Raw genomic sequence first — 15,361 nt, 5'->3', positions numbered from 1 at the left:
GTCTTCTCCTGCCACTTCTTCTTTGGCAGAAAAAGTAACGTCATTTTTAAAAGATGCTGAAACAACAGACTAAAAGAGCTTTGAGAACCAAACTGATCAACGGCATGTACAAACTGCTGTGAACTCAAGTTCGATGGTCAGGTCTGTTTACAGCAACACTTGCACAGTTGGTAAATTGCCAAAAAGTAGTCTAATAGTTCCAATTATGAACCTGAAGGGCATAAATAAAAATAAATACAAACTGCAGTACCCCGCTCAGTGTAGTCTCATAAGGGATACACACCCAAGCCTCATAGCCAAAAGTCTGGAGCGATGTCAGAACCTTCATCCATCACTCCACCCTCATTTGTGGATATATGTTGATGTTCCTCAGCCTAACAAGAATGTTTATCATCTTTGGTGACATGCTGGATACTAACTACAGCCTAGAGTTGTACAAATCTGGGAATGAGCAGCCAAACACACACAGAGATAGGAGTCCAGTTGCCTTGCTTCAGCCTTCTGAAAGAAAATGACCTGGATGACTCTTCCTCTATACATTGTGGGGCAAAGGTTTCCCCCCTAACAAACTGGGGACAACTTATCTGACCAGAAAACTACAGAAAACTAACTGGTTTAATTCCCAATACATTGCCTCCATGTGTCTGATCTTTGTATTGTATTTGTATTTGTGTAAAATCTGTAAACATTCACAATTGGCTTTGTACCTAATCTGAAAATGTTTATGGGATCCTATCTGAGCTCTGATTTCTGAAACGCATCATTAGCATCCTCATCTCCATCACCGGCTCATAACAACAGAACTGTTTAGTGCGTCTCCACTGCTGTCCGGAGGGGTCAGAAGGTAAACCCACCACAAGAAAAAGATCTGCAACATGAACATGAACTTTCTATGTTAACAGTAAATTACACTGATTCATATCTCGCAGGAAGCATCCACCCCCGCCTGCCTCATTTATCTTTCATTATATGTCCTGCATGTATACATCAGCGTGTTACTGGACAGCATGACGATAAGTAAGCGTGCAGGGAATGCAAACAAACCATTAATCTCCTCCTGCCGAGCAGAAGAACAACCCAACACTGCAAATGCTTTCCTAAACACTCTCTCCTGCTCATTTAGACTATGCTCTTAAATCAGTGAGGATGATGTGCACTGTGTGTGTATTCTTTAAAAGGGAACAGCAAACAAAAGAGTGTATGAATATTTTACTGTGGAGAGCAAAAGGGATGTCTGGAGTCAGTGTCTGGCTGGTTTAAAGGAGGACTGTGTGTTTGTTTGGAGTATGAATAAATAACTAGGAGTAGTAGCAGCACTTTGTCTCTCTCACACTCAGCTATGGTCACAGCCATTATTGCTGACCTGTGAAAGCACCTGAGCTGCCAAAGCATATAGCAGAGCAACATGTGCTAGCATGAAGAACCCTACCATCTATACAATGTGACGCCATGAATATGCGTGCTACTTTGCCTGACTACATCAGACATAGCATCTCTCTCTCTGAGTCATAGCGTACAAATCCAGCTCCCACATTTCCAGGAACCTTCTGGAAACTGACCAATACACACATAATGGGCAATCAGTGGTGACTGTGTTGGTAATTGGAGAGGAGTTGTGTGTGTACGGTGGGGGTCTCCATAGCACAACATGGCTGATTGTGTTTGAATAGTCACTGATTGATTGTAGCCCGCCTGGTACACACTGTGTCCCATAAGTACAAAAAACACACTGACTTTCAACACACTGGATGTTGGAAATGTATCAAGGATTTAATAATGACAAATGGGTAAACTATTTAACGCAAAGGTAAATCCACACTGTGATGGACATAATTCTTCACAACTTAAAGAAGTGGAGGGCCATTTGTTTTTTTTATATACATTAGATTTTTATAAAAAATTAAAAAATAAGGAACCAAACTAAACAAGCTTGAACCAAAGATGGCAACTGAAGGAAATGTGTGGACTACCTCAGTGATCTGGAAGACAAAACATTAACACATTCTCTAACATGACTGAGGGCAAACACATGTGTCTTCATAACGGCCGTCTACAAACCACCACATGTGACTGCTAACTCTGCTATTGGACTGTTACATGCTACAATCAACAACTTGCAAAGCTTGCACCCTGACGCTGTGCAGGTCATAGCAGGGGATTTTAATCGTGTAGAATTAAAGGCAGCACTCCCTAAATTCTAACTCAAACTGAGTTACACGGCTGAATCACTACCCGGTCCGACCATCTGTCCATGCTTTTAATTCCAGCATATGCCCCACTCAAGAAGACCGCACCTACCATCACAAAGACTGTTGCAACCTGGCAGTAGGGTGCCTCAGAGATGGCTAAAGACAGCCATCAGAGAGGCCAAAGCAGACTACAGAAGGAGGATTTAGGACCATCTAGGCAGCAACAACAGCCGGCATGTTTGGCAGGCAATCCAGCACCTCACAAACTACAGGACCAACATCAGAGCCACCGAAGGTGACCTCGCGATGGCAGAGGAGCTGAACATCACACAGCACAGCCCCACCAGGGCCACAGCAGCATGATCCTCACTCTTGAGGAGCATGAGGTCACACACTGTGGGCTGTCAACCCGAGGAAGGCGGCAGGCCCTGATGGAGTACCGGGACGAGTGCCAAAAGAATGTGCTGACCAGCTGGCTGGAATTCACAAATCTCTACAAAGATCTTCAACCAATCATTTGCCCAGTCCACTGCCTGCCTAAAGTCCTCCACCATAGTCCCCTAGCCCAAAAAGCCCCACATATCCAGCCTCAATGACTACAGACCACTGGCCCCAGTGTGGATGAAGTGCTTTGAGAAACTGGTCTGTAGACACATCACAGCAGCCCTGCCCCGTAGCCCTGACCTCCACCAGTTTGCATACAGAGAGAACCTTCTCATAAAACCTAATCTAATCAACCTTACTATTTTCATGTCAATGAAAGGTCAAGTAAACTTGCATTTTCCTAGACAACTGCAATGGAAAAATATTATTCATATCATTTGTTGTGTGTGTTAAAGTGGGCAAAGCAAACATTCAACTTAAAGTGAGCTTTTATTCAAGTCACAAAGTCCAGTAACATCAAATAACAAAACCCAAGAGTCCTAATAAATAAAACAAAAACCAAACCAAAACACAGGTGAATACAGCTAGGGTGGAGGAGGTCATCATAACACAGGGGGAAGTAAAACACATGGGACTACACAACAATTCACTGTTTGGGAAGATGTTGCATCGTTTTACCATGCAAAACTCCAGGAGTGTGTGTGAATTGCAAGGATTTACCTGACCTAGCATGAGGGGTTAAAATTAAATTATCATTTACAGTAAACTTTTTTAAAATAAAAACTTTAAATGTATATTTATTTATTTATTTATTTATTTATTTATTTATTTATTTTATTGAATGAGACAGTCGAGAAATACAATAGTACTGTCAGCTTTTAGAGTGCTAGCTTTATCCTCAAGACATGAATGTTAGCTTATTTGGGGACTCCAAACAGGAGTGCAAGTATAACTGGTTTGCTTGTTTAGTCAGTCTTACGAGAGACTTGTTGACACCCCACCTCTTACCTATTGGTTGCTGGGACAGGCTCCCGCTGCAGCCCTGTTCATGATGAAGCAGGTAAGAAGATGGATGGATGGAGCTCTTTGTAAATACATTGCAGAGATTCCTGAGAAGCTGGCTGGACAGAACTAAGTCACATGAGGAAAAAATGGCACAGAAGTGAAGTGTGTTAGGAAAGCAATGAAATGACAGCTGAAAGCAGTAAAGAACAGCTTTACAGACTGTGAGCAACAGAATAATGGCTAAATCAGATGGTTTTGTGCAGTGGGAACACCACTGATCCTCAATCTCAAGACTTGACAGCACAGGAAATATTCAAAAGCATGTTAAGACTGTGAGTATGAAAAGTATTCTTTCTGGATGAACTTTCAAACCTGAACAAAAATGTATTTAGATGGCTGAAAATCGGGCTAAGCCACTATGACGTGACTCAACAGATGTTTTTGCTGGACCGAGACATCAAGGGCAGGGTCACTGGTTCTGAATCCAACATGCAGCTGCTCTCAGGAGAGAGAGGTCACAAATGCTAGAACACTCCCATTTCAGCATGTACACAGCTGCATTCCTGAACAAACATCATGCAGGCTCCATAAAGCGCTTTACTAGAAGCATAAAGGTGAAGAAACACACGTCTCAGCAGCTGGAATGCAGCCAGCTCCACTTGAAAAGTCAGTTGCACATGACTGACCCTCAAATAGACAAAGACAGCCATGAAGACCTGAATCTGTTTTGGTGTTATTTTAAAAATTAATATTTTATTTTGAAGGGACAATTTATTTATGTGCATTCTGAGGACAGGAGCTCATACTAGACTTGAGTTATTCTCTAGCTGTGTGTGTAGATTCTTTCTGCTGATACATAAGGCGAGCTCCTACCTAAAAACCTTTCCTCCAGCTCTCCCAGCCAAAATCCACTTTCATACCAACTTATAGGTGATTTTAAGGACTTACTACTATCAAAGAAAAGCTATAAAAATCAATTTGGAGCAAATGTCTTTTTCTGGCTGGAGGGTTATTACACCTGGTAAAACAATCTAAAACCTTGAAGGATCATTGAGTATCAAATGATTCTCCGACAGAATTTACCGTAATTTTTTCCACGCTAAAGGGACTAAAGGAAAAACCCTGGCCCATGCTCTGCTGTAGCTTTGACTCTTGAGAGAAGACAGCTTTCAGTGACCTTGATGTGCTGTGACTCGTCTCATCATCCCATCCAAAATAAAGTGCTGCCATGGCTAAACCAGAAAGGGACAAGAACGCCAGGAATCCACACATACACACATCAGAAACCCACAAAGTTACAACTGATTTACAGTGCTGTCCTCCTGTTCAAAGACAAATGAACTGTGCTGTATCACATCTTTGGAGAGCTGAGTTCAATTTCTCTAGCCACACCTGTTCTCAATCAAGACATCACTCTCAATATGTTGTCATGTTCTCAATTAATAGGACCTGCCTGGCAAAGTGGAGTAGACCAAAGGATCCTGAAACTCCAGACATCATGCTGCCATCCAAGGAAAGGGATTAAAGCAGAAAATCTTCTCTTCACTCATATCTTGAGTACTTCTGACAAATTCTTACCAGTTCATACCCAGACGGTGACTGAGACAAAGCTTTTAGAGAGCCTGGGATACTGATGGGCTAGCTGCAATTTAAAGAAAAACAACTTCTGCAAAAAGACACTGTCAATGCAGCTTGACACCCTGGTGTGTGGTAGAAATAGACTTGCTGTTGGGGGTGTGTCTGAATTATCCATCATCACCCCTATGATTGACTTCAATTGTAGATGGGTATCACCATAGTTTCAGCTGCAAATTATATCATGCCCTTTCTTATCTCTACTTTTTAAAGAGAAAATAATTTGCTGTAGTTTCATTGCTAAATCAATTTAAACCTTTCTTTACCTCAGTTGGCTCAACGTACCATATGTAGTAGTTCCAAGCTTCTGCTGTCAGCAGACAAAAACAATTCGGTGGCGTTTAGAATGAGCTTGAAGAAGTTTTGAGATAAAATAGTGGAGCTGAAGAGTCAGGATGTTTTGAGCACAGGCAGCAGCAGCTGAAGGAGGCCATGAACAAGGTCAACTGACCAGATCAGATGGCTGAGTATGAGGCTGTTAGTGGGAAGCAGGGCCTCTTTTTGGCAGATCTCAGACATGGGGAGGAACTATTCAACTCCAATTGATGCAGATGGCAGTGGTCGTGCATCTGATGGGGACTGCCAAAGTCTAACAACTTGGTCAGACAATGGTGTGGGTTTATCTGCAGCTTTTTCTGAGGACTGGAGGAGCTGAAGCAGACTGAGGAACATTAAATGGGATCTGCCAAGCAGTGGGGAACTAGTGACATATGGTCACATACAGGTGCATGTCAATACATTTTAATATTCTGGAAGAGTTCATTTATTTCTATAGCTCCATTTAAAAAGTGAAAGTGAAAATTTAAAAAATCAGTATCTAAAACTTTTTATGTAAGACCAATAAAAATGTTTTTCATACAGACATTGGCCTTCTGGGAGGTAAAGTCATGTATATGTACTCAATATTTGGTTGAGGTACTTTTTGCATGAATTACTACATTGCAGTGTGGGATGGAAGCAAGCAGCCTGAGGCACTGCTGGGGGGTCATGGAAGCCCAGGTTGGTTTGATAGCAGCCTTCAGCTCATCTTTTTGGGTCTGGTGCCTCTCATCTCTTCCGGTCTGCAGTTATATCATGATGATTGAAGGAGCTTTTAGTACTTTTGGCAGTATGAGGAGGTGCCGAGTCCTGCAGGACAATGAAATCAGCATCTCCTTACAGCTGGTCAGCACAGGGAAGTGAAATGCTCTAACACTTCCTGGTAAACAGCTGGGTTGACTGTGACTTCAGAAAACACAGTGGACTAACACCAGCAGATGACATGGCACCCCACACATCATCCCTGCTGCTTGTGCAGCTTTTTCTACCACCTTCCCCTTCCACTCTGCATTCTATGAATATGTTTGGATACAGCACTCTGTGAACAGCCAGCCTCTATCAGTAACCATTTGTGGTTTCCTCTGCTGGTGGAGGCTGTCAGCGACTGTCCTCTGGACATCTGTCCTCTGATCTGTCCTCTGGACATCTGTCCAGTCAATGATTGTGTCTCCTACCGAACCAGACTAAGAGGCCATTTGAAGGCTCAGGAGCCCTTTGCAGGTGTTTTGAGTGATTATTCTACTTAATATTGTTTTCAATTTTAATTGTAAGTCATAATTTAATTTTTTTTGTATTTAATTTAAATATTTCACTCTGTGTGTATTGAATCTATATATCGGAGTTTCACTTTCACTTTTGAATTAAACTACAGAAAAAAACAACCTTTTCTTATTGCCATGGCCACAAACATGCGGCGGTAGCAGCGCCACGAAAAAGGAGGTGATGTCAGGGTAAATATTATTGTTTCAAACAAAGCCTGGTTTTTTGACAAATAAATAAAGATTGATTATAATTAAATGGAATGTTTTTATATATTTTTGCTCAATGAATTTATTTTTTATTATCGTAGTGCAGTCAATATCATCCATCCTGATGCAGATTACTTTTACAACTGATGTTTTTTCTTTAAACACTTCAAAGTTTGGTAGATATGTCTGCATGTGACCTTCATCATATGTGAGTGCTGTAAGCTTGGGGCTGCTCTGGTCTTTATCCCCGTTGTCTACTTTTAGAGGCACATCAGACTCTGGAAACCGTCCTCGATCATAGGCTAATTAGTTATTGCTTATTATTCTATGTACTGTCAGACTACATCCCATGTCTCTGCACACAACACAAAAACACTTACATTTTTGCACATAGTATTGATGCACTGTGCCTGCTCACAGCAGCATCAAGGTCAAGAAACTGGCTGTACCTGCCTTCATCCTGAGGGTTTACAGAGCAATCTTACATGTTACGTCTTGCATTGGAGGATGTCTCATATGAGGAATATGAATGTGAGTCATGGTAAAATATAACAGTAGGGTGAGTGTCCTGCTCAAGCACAGTTTAAGATGCAGTTTAAGACTGCTCCAAACTGAATACTGAAAAGCAGCAAGCTGTTCCACACAAAGATTACATAACTGATCTGCAGGTTCCCATAGCTCTTACAAAATTGATATCATAGCTCAGCATATTCCTACACACACACACACACAGACGATCTACCATCCTAGTGACCTGACATCAACACCATGACATTAGAATGAAGCCACCTAAAATAGATGAAAAATATGAGTAATACGGAGACCTGGTGATTAGCACAAGTCTCACAGCCCCACCTTGTGTCCAAAGGCAGGAAGTAAACTTACATACAGCGTAAACAGACACACAAACACACAGCTAAATCCTTTCACTATAGAATTATGAAAAAAGATTGAAGCTAAACACCACCATAAAAGCAGAATCCCAGGCACATGAACAAAAGGTGTACTAACAGGCTGGACAGACTTATCAGGCGGGCCAGCTCTGTAGTTGGCATGAAGCTGGACTCTCTGGTGACAGTGGCAGAGAGGAGAACACTAAGAAAACTTCTGGCCATTGTGGATGATGCCAGTCATCCTCTGCACACTGTCATCAGCGCTCAGAGGAGCCTGAACAGTCACAGGCTGCTCCTCCCCAAGAGCAGGACCCACAGACTCAGAGACTCCTTTGTTCCCCGATCCATCAAACTCTACAACTCTGCTTTTGGCAGGAGGGGGAGAATAAAGGAGAAGAAGGAAGGAGTATATCATGTGACTTCTGAAGAAGAATACAGGAAGTAGTCGTTTTTACCTTGACATAAGATAAGATAAGTTTTATCTTATCTTATCTTATCTTATCTTATCTTATGTCAAGGTAAAACACAAACACAAACACTGGTCTGATAAAAAAAGAATACTTTTAATGTTATAAAAAGGTGAAGACCAAATGAATCTTGTTGAAATAAGGGAGGAGTACAGCCCACCTGATACAACACACATGCAATAATTTATATGTGCAATAACTCTTATATATAACCTCTTATCTTTATTTTTACTGTACTATTTTTACTGTACTATATTTTACTTTATTCTATTTAACTCTTGCTCTGACTGTCGGTGTTGTATTGCTGCTGGTACCTGAATTTCCCTGAGGGACCTTCTCAAAGGGATTAATAAAGTATATTCTATTCTATTCTATTCTAGTGTGATAAAAAAGGTAAAAGAGGTGATCATTCTTTTTGCCATAAAAACCTTAACCTGATAACATTCCGTTTTGTCTATCTTAGGAAACATGTTTACACCTTTATGTGGTAAATAGCATGATATACAAGAATATACAAGAACAAGTACAGTATGTATTACCCGTCTATATGTCTATGTTTACAGTTCAGTAGTTTAATTCTGACAAGCAGGAATGACTTCCTGTGTCTTCTATGGGGTATGCATGGGAGTCAGAGTCTTTTGCTGAATGTCCTCCTGTAGCTGGTCAACACATTGTGAAAGGGTGAGAGTGGAAGTCCAGTATAGTCTTTATTTTCGACAACATCCTCCTTTCAGACACTTTGATGATTCTGTTGAGTCTGTTGATGTCCCTCACCCTCAGACTGCTGCCCCAGCAGACACCAGCATACATGATGGCACTGGCCACCACAGACTCATAGAACATCCTCAGCATCATCCTGCAGATGTTAAAGGACCTCAGCTGCCTCAGAAAGTAGAGGCCACTCTGGCCCTTCCTGTACACAGTGTCCACATCCTTGCACCAGTCCAGTTTGTGGTCCAAGTACACCTGGAGTACTTGTACTCCTCCACCACCTCCATACTGACCCCTTTGATGCTGGTAGGGATCACTATAGCTTTTGTCCTCCTCAGATCCTGTACTTCCTCATCACCACCAGTGATACATCCAACCACTGCAGAGTCATCAGAATATTTCTGGAGGTGGCAGGTCTCTGTGCAGTAGTTGAAGTCTGTGGTGTAGAGAGTAAAGAGGAAGGGAGAGAAGATCCCTGTGGAGCCCCGGTGTTGCTGATCAATCTGTCTGACATACAGCTCTGTAGGCGTACATACTGTGGTCTGACAGTCAGATAGTCCACCATCCAGGAGCCCAGTGGGGCATCCACCTGCATCGCTGTCAGCTTCTCAGCCAACAGAGGCATTCAATGGTGTCAAATGCACTTTAAAAATCAAAAAACATTATTCTCACTGTGCTTGCCGGCTTGTTCAGGTGGGTGTAGTCTCTGTTGAGCAGAAAGATGATGGCGTCCTCCGTGGAGCTGCTAGGTAAACTGGAGAGGATCCAGAAGTGATTGGACTATATGGGCCGGATCTGTTCCAGGATGAGTCTTTCCAGGGTCTTCATAATGTGTGACGTCAGAGCCATAGGCCGGTAGTCCTTCAGGCTGCTGGAAAGCATGATGTCTTCCACAGGGACTCTCTGAAGACTCAGGCTCAGGTTGAAGACAGTGAATACTCCACTTGGTTGGCTGGCTCCAGGCTTACAGGACCCTGGGGCTCACACCATCAGGGCCTGCAGCTTTGCCTCCATGGAGTCTCTGCAGATTTCTCTTCACCAGAGAGCACCAGTAATTCCCAGGTGATAGTGGTCAGCTGAGGGGTCTGGGGACGAGGGGTGAGCAAAACCATCCAGATGAGCTGTGGGGGGAGAGAGGGGGAGTGAAGTGGTCGGTGGCCCTTTCCACACTGCCATCATCTCCTCCACTGCTGTTTGGCCTGTAACCAGTGATAGTCCTCGTGCCACTCCACACCTCTTCCATGTTGTTTTGCTCATGTTTCTACTCCAGCTTCCTCCTGTACTCCTCCTTGACCTCCCTGATTTTTGTTCTCAGGTCCCTCTGTGTAGCTCGCACCTCCTTCTTTCTGCCCGCTCTGTGAGTTGTCTTTAATGACCTTAGTTACCCATGTTACCCAATAGAATAAGTCACTAATACTGTAGTTTAGCAGCTGTACGCTCAAAGGGCTTCAGATTCTGAAGCAGTTTGTAAACATGCCAATGTAACGCTGCTGTGCAGAATGAGATCATGATGAATCAGCAGAACAGATGAATCCTTCTCTTGCATGAAAAACATTACAGTCAGCCAGTGTACAGCAAGTGGAGTGGATGGTTTTCCACACCCTACAGCACACAAAGGTTGCTGTGAAATGATCTTGGCATCTTCTCATTAATGACATGCTTGTTGTTTGGTTTGGTTTAATTTCAGCCCATGAACTGATCTTTCATGCAGACTATTGCAGATGGATTTCATTCTCTCTGCTTCTCCACTCCTGCCCCCTGTTCTCTCACTGCAACATCTGTGTCAAATCTAAAGAGCACAATGAAAACCCACTTAAGCACACTTAACACTTATCCGTCCGATCTGCAGGCAGGTCCAATAGCACAGCTCTGCCATGGGACAGCCTATTACCGCTGGATTGGAGCAGAGGTGACTAGGGGGTGACTAGCAAACATGGTGGACCAGTTTTTTGATTGTTCTAGGGGTTAAACTTTATCCACAGGATTTCCATCACAAAAGCTTCCTCAGTAGTGAACAGACGTGACCTTGGGGCCTGCCAGGGACAAACTGAGGAAGTGAATTCACTGAAGCGTCTCCTATTCACGTGTAGGGCCTAATAGGTCGCTGTCTATCACGCCAAGTACCCGACCCTCGCCACACCTCCTCCTCCTCTTACACTGGCCAGAGGCCTTTTATTATGCTGATCTAATGACTGTGGAGGGTAATCCAAAAGACCTTCATTAGAATAAGACTGGTGTGTTACGCACTGAGTCTGATCTGAGCTGACGCCGGGTCCCATACCTGCCAAGTTGGTGAACCTTAAAATGCAGCAGGAGCAGATTTTTTTTTATAACATGTTAATTCATCCATTTTGACTTTAATATGGGAATTCTTATAAAAAATACAAAATGGCAAATATATAATTGCCTGAGTTAGTCCTGAACAGAAAAAAGAATAATAATCACATTATTAAGGTGATATAAATGACTGGCACTCTCCTCCCGCAGTCATGAGTATAAGTGGATGTAACCCAGTGCACTAAATATCAACAAAAATGAATGCTACATTTAGTCAATAATTACCAATAGAAATGACAGATGGTCGCAAAGTTTTTGCCGGGTGGCCTGGTGACATGCTGATATAACACACTGTCGTACAGCAACAAAAGAAAGTAGAGTGGTGGATTTTGCTTCTCCCTTTCATATTGATCAAGTTACTCTCATTGTGAGACGGAAAACAACAAATCTGTATTGTATGAGCAGAAATCACTTTATACTCACTGTGACTGTCAATTGCTCTGAAAAAAGTGAAAGGTAAGCAGAGTAAAATCAGTCTGTTCAAATATGAACCAAAATATAACTTTATGTGGAATACACACACTACCACCACACATATGCTAATGTGAACCTGTTATGCTGCCACACACCTTCAGGCCATGTGGCAAAGTTTTGAGCTATAAATCTCACAGTGAAAATAAACATGCTCTATTCAATACATGTCTATATAAACAAACAGCCTGAGCCCTGATGTGTTTTTTATTGATTCTTCTACGATGCATGCCACAGGACACTGAGACCGTGGAGCAAACTGGATAACCATGTTTTATCCTTCTTTTCTTTATTTGAAGAAATTCTCCCAACAATATGCATGACTATAATTAACTGCCATTTTATTAAGATGGACTTAATTTCACATCAAGCACTGGTTTGTAGCCAGTTAATGGACAATTTATTCCTCATAGTTTACAACCGACCTTGCCCTCAGGCATTCCTACAGATCTCAGTGGATTGGCTTTTGTGAAGGCAGAAGAAAAGAACAGTGCTTCCAGTAAGCCATTACCTCTGACTATGGGGTTATTAATCCAGACAATAAAGGCTTTAGCCCTCAGCAACCCATGTTTTACATTTACTGTGTGGGCTTTTATCTGACATCTGAAAGAGAGTTACAACAATTACACAGGAAACTGATTTGGTATTTTACTGAATGGCAGTGAGTAACAGTGAGGGGCAGCTATATATTGTATTAAACAGTGATGAGGGATTCCCATCCTCTACCTACAGAATGAAGAAGTAGCTTTTTCCTTCATGCTATCTCACCAATTTTTTTGGTTTTCTATATCCTAGATCCAAACGAAGTGAGATTTCTGCTTGCTGCAGAGTGCTTTATCTCAGTCTGCAACATCACATGTTTGCATAACCACCGTTTTCATCCAGATTAGGCAAACTAAGTTGCCTAGCTTGCTGTTTGCTAATTATTATATTGTTTATGAAATAAAAAACACAATATCTGTGTAGAAGTTTATAGGAAACTAAGCTTAGCTAGTTTGCTAATGATATTACTGGTATTACTCGGGTGGATGGCAGACACAGGTGCAAGATAGCAAGCAGAGTTGTAGGCAAAAAACACAGTCCTTGTTCAGACAAAGTCCGACAGGTGAGCAAAAGTACAAAGGGTTGAGAAAAAGGTTGGTCCAACGGTCCAAGGTCGATACAGGAGCTACCAAGAATTCACAAGGTTGGCAAGAGAGTATCAAAAACACGCTATGGTCAAACAAGGACTCCAAAAGCTAGAGCTGTAAAAGGCTTGTAAGGCTTGGAGCAAGTCACATGACGAACTGGCACCGAGTGAGGGCAAGACACACATGATATGCAGGGGGAGAGACAATGAGGCACAGATGAGACACATTAGGGAGGAGCAGGTAATCACCAGGAGGAGGAGGGAGCACACAAGGAAGGGGAAGACAAGACACCTGAAACGAGAGGGAGGTCAGTGACTTCAAAATAAAACAGAAAATAATACAAAACCAGAAAATCAACCAAGAACTAAGGCAGCACAACAAAACTACACAATAAAAGCCCTGCTCAGGCTGAAACCCTGACAGGGGAAGCATCACCAGCTCATGTAGTCCAAGATACATACTTGTGTATATGTCCAATCGGTGATAGTAGTAAATAGAAAATATCCATAATGATTGATTTTTAATGCTCAGGTTTGATGTAAAAAGTTAAAACAAATGTACTGCTTGAAATCAGGTGATATTTGCTTTTGTCATTGCTTGTCATTTCAACAGTGTCTAAGCCTGTAGAGCTCAACGCAAGACAACAACAATGAAGAATAAGGCAATAGCTCTGATTAATGAAGGGTAAGGAGTGAAATTGCCTCTAATGTTTAATGTTAATGAGTCTATTCACAATAAACTATAATATTTTCTAGAAGCCAATCAAGTACTTTTAAGCTTAAAAGTGAGTGAGGATATGCTTCAAAGTGAGGTTATTTCTTTCTATGTAACTCTCAAATCGTATTAATGTGCTGGAAATAAATGCACCTCTGGTTAGATGTTAATAAAGTAAAATGTTAACGTCCTACCTTTCTAGTCATTTTTCAATAAAGAATCAAAAATCTTCCTCTGACCTTCAGCAAGTGTGAGAGTGCCCGAACACAGCTATAAAAAGGTTTGATAACACTCAAACTCCCAGTCTACGTTTTCCCCTTTCATGCAGAGTAAAGTAGGGTTTATGTATGGTTCTGAGACAGTTAATCTTATCAGGTACCATGAAAAGCTCAGATGTTTTTAACTATAATAAATATGACTAAAATTCATCAGTACATTTATATGTGGAAGCAAAATGTTGAGACAAAAGTAAGCCTTCAGTAGATAAAAAGTAATGGAACTGGATTTTAGGTTCTATTTAAGCATATTTAACCTGAAGCAAAGTGTGACTTGGAGATAGAAAAATGTTTTAGTGCTTTGTGGGTGCTGAGCTTAGTGGATGAGACTACAGTCACTTTAAATATGCCTTGAAAGTGCTGCAGTAGCACAGAGTTGTTTGAACTCATACGATCAATGAACAAAGTATTTAACACATGCACTGACTTTTCTATCTATCTATCTATCTATCTATCTATCTATCTATCTATCTATCTATCTATCTATCTATCTATCTATCTATCTATCTATCTATCTATCTGTCTATCTATCTATCTATCTATCTATCTATCTATCTGTCTATCTGTCTATCTATCTATCTGTCGATCTATCTGTCTATCGAGAGAGAGAGTGCAGATGTAAGTTTGGTGACTGACAGGTAGTTCATCTATCACCTATCAAGTCGTTGTTTGACAGTTTGTACTCAGTGTTTCCTTTACGTTATTGATGTTATTGGAACCCATGGGATCCAATGGGAGTTCTGCAGTACTTTAAGGTGATGTACAGTCAGCCTCTCAGTCAGAGTGTGCTAAGCAGTTTACTCTCCAAATTATACTTTAAAAATATGCTACTTGTTTCTGCAGTGAGTTAATGTGATTCGTGTTGCATTAAGTGTTCAGCATCTTTCAAAGTCATGTAAATGGAAAAAACAGTAGACTTACTCTAAGCTGTTTCTTGGAACAAGATTAATCCTGTGCTGTGAAAAGTCTTTGGCTTTTCCCAGCTACCTTCATGAAGCACCTCTCAGTTCCGAAAATCAGCAAATTTAGAAGCCAACATCCTCAGATTAGTGACATGTGTTAACATTAAAACTTCATCCCTGTATTTTTATGATGTGCATGGAATTACACTGTCATCACTACTGCGACACCACAGTGCTGCACACTGTGTGTTATTCCCTTGAGCAGTGTCCACAGACTTGCGTACTTAATGGAAAGTGTGCATAAAGGGATCAAAAACTAAGCAAAGAGCCCTGCAGCACATGGTGGTTTCACAGTGGAGCAGCTCCATCCCCTCACAGACGTGCATTTGTCAAAGTCAGTGAGTGCATAAAAAAAGGGGGGACACTGGGACCGGGCTCTTGAGTGCAGCTTTCAGCCAACG

The sequence above is a fragment of the Parambassis ranga genome, chromosome 16, assembly GCF_900634625.1.
Source record: "Parambassis ranga chromosome 16, fParRan2.1, whole genome shotgun sequence".
In the NCBI taxonomy this organism is placed as follows: domain Eukaryota; kingdom Metazoa; phylum Chordata; class Actinopteri; family Ambassidae; genus Parambassis; species Parambassis ranga.
The sequence above is the reverse complement of the archived record's forward strand: the minus strand, read 5'-3'. Positions refer to the sequence as shown.